Source organism: Entelurus aequoreus, linkage group LG23 (genome assembly GCF_033978785.1).
Source record: "Entelurus aequoreus isolate RoL-2023_Sb linkage group LG23, RoL_Eaeq_v1.1, whole genome shotgun sequence".
NCBI lineage: Eukaryota > Metazoa > Chordata > Actinopteri > Syngnathiformes > Syngnathidae > Entelurus > Entelurus aequoreus.
In genome coordinates, this window is record NC_084753.1 from 35,105,134 (window position 1) to 35,107,738 (window position 2,605).

At 40.5% G+C, this 2,605-nt stretch overlaps 1 protein-coding gene across 1 annotated transcript in view; it reads right to left on the minus strand.

Annotated features, from left to right (window-relative positions):
* Positions 1-1,678: 1,678 nt before the first annotated feature.
* LOC133640786 (nesprin-2-like) overlaps positions 1,679-2,605 on the minus strand; it is a 94,843-nt gene continuing 93,916 nt past the window's right edge. The window contains exon 20 of the mRNA XM_062034431.1: positions 1,679-2,605. This exon is cut by the window's right edge and continues 2,835 nt beyond it. The gene's annotated coding sequence lies outside the window, so the exon portion shown is untranslated.

A 2,605-nucleotide genomic window follows, 5' to 3' on the forward strand; every position in this document is an offset into this window, starting at 1 on the left:
AAAAATGAGAAAAAATGAGGAAAAAATGAGAAGAAAAATTCAGTTTCTCTTGCAAGTGAGGCTTCTATTGTCAGTTTCTCCTGCTCTTTTTGACGTCTTTGAGCCGTGCGTGCCATCGTTGTTGTTGTTTGGCGCGGCTAATAGCCCGCATGCTAACACGCGTTCTCTGCCTACAGTGACTTCCGCAGTCGCGCACGCACACATCCTCCATGTTTTATTGTCAACGTCTACATGCTGTGTTCAAAATGTGACAAATAAATGCAAACCTTTCACACGTTTTGTCGTCGTCTTCTTGGTCGACTTCGGAAACCGAAGGACGCGCCGACGTTAGCGACGGGTTCCGCCCTGTGACTCCGGTTAAAGGATTGTTACGTCACACGTGTTTGAAGTCAGAAAGTTAGTCGCCGTCTTATTCCTACTGTGTACAATAAGAATCATTTTTAATCTGAATGAAAAGTTGCTTAACTGAACAATTACATTTAAATTAGCACTAGCAGGACTTCCACTTCATTGTGACTCAATATTTTTTTTTTAAAGGTCCTAAATGTATGAATTTTGTATGAAATGTTTCTTACATTTTGCACCAAACAGCACTTTTAATAAGACTTTCTTTTTTTTACCCTGAGCCGCAGCAAATTGCTCAGCATTGGATGCTAACAAAGTTAGCATGCTGTTTTTTTTCACTGTAAAACATCAAAAATGTGAAAAAATGAGAAAAAATGAGAAAAAAATGAGAAAAAATGAGAAGAAAAATTCAGTTTCTCTTGCAAGTGAGGCTTCTATTGTCAGTTTCTCGTGCTCTTTTTGACGTCTTTGAGCCGTGCGTGCCGTCATTGTTGTTGTTGTTGTTGTTGTTTGGCGCGGCTAATAGCCCGCATGCTAACACGCGTTCTCGGCCTACAGTGACTTCCGCAGTCGCGCACGCACACATCCTCCATGTTTTATTGTCAACGTCTACATGCTGTGTTCAAAATGTGACAAATAAATGCAAACCTTTCACACGTTTTGTCGTCGTCTTCTTGGTCGACTTCGGAAACCGACGTTAGCTTAGTGTAGCTTGTTGTTATCTTGACCGTGGATGAGATATGTACCGTATTTTTCGGAGTATAAGTCGCACCGGCCGAAAATGCATAATAAAGAAGGAAAAAAACATATATAAGTCACACTGGAGTATAAGTCGCATTTTTTGGGGGAAATGTATTTGATAAAAGCCAACACCAAGAATAGACATTTGAAAGGCAATTTAAAATAAACAAAGAATAGTGAACAACAGGCTGAATAAGTGTACGTTATATGAGGCATAAATAACCAACTGAGAACGTGCCTGGTATGTTAACGTAACATATTATGGTAAGAGTCATTCAAATAACTATAACATATAGAACGTGCTATACGTTTACCAAACAATCTGTCACTCCTAATCGCTAAATCCCATGAAATCTTATACGTCTAGTCTCTTACGTGAATGAGATAAATAATATTATTTGATATTTTACGCTAATGTATTAATCATTTCACACATAAGTCGCTCCTGAGTATAAGTCGCACCCCCGGCCAAACTATGAAAAAAAACCCGCGACTTATAGTCTGAAAAATACGGTTGCCTATTTTTATGGACTTGCCTCTTTGTGATGTTAAGTTCCTGTTATAAGCTGTTATACAGTGTATGCCTTGAGCTCTTATTTTGAAGGCGCTTCGAGCGGAAGTGGTGACACGTAGTGGAGCGAAGGTTTATATAGTTAAAGTACCAATGATGTGGTGAAATTATTCTCTGCATTTGACCCATCCCCTTGTTCAGCCCCTGGGAGGTGAGGGGAGCAGTGAGCAGCAGCGGTGGCCGCGCCCGGGAATAATTTTTGGTGATTTAACCCCCAATTCCAACCCTTGATGCTGAGTGCCAAGCAGGGGTTGGAATTGGGGTACCGTATTTTTCAGACTATACGTTGCAGTTTTTTTCATAGTTTGGCCGGGCTCCAGCAACTTATATATGTTTTTTTCCTTCTTTATTATGCATTTTCGGCAGGTGCGACTTATACTCCGAAAAATACAGTATATATGTCGCCTATACCGTGTAAAACTAGAAAATAACAAACACGGAGGCTCCAGTTTTACACGAGGACCACTTTATTTTCTTTATTTTCGAAACCTTTCGCTCCACTACGACGTGTCACCACTTCCGCTCTTAGCGCCTTCAAAATAAGAGCTCAAGGTATAACAGCTCATAAGAGTAACTTAACGTCACAAAGAGGCGAGCCCATAAAAAATAGGTTCCACTAGTTAGCGCGTCAACAACAAGGCAAAATAAACATTTTCTTTATTTTCGAAACCTTTCGCTCCACTACGACGTGTCACCACTTCCGCTCTTAGCGCCTTCAAAATAAGAGCTCAAGGTATAACAGCTCATGAGAGGAACTTAACGTCACAAAGAAGCGAGCCCATAAAAAATAGGTTCCACTAGTTAGCGCGTCAACAACAACGCAAAATAAACATTTTCTTTATTTTCGAAACCTTTCGCTCCACTACGACGTGTCACCACTTCCGCTCTTAGCGCCTTCAAAATAAGAGCTCAAGGTATAACAGCTCATAACAGGAACTTAACGTCACA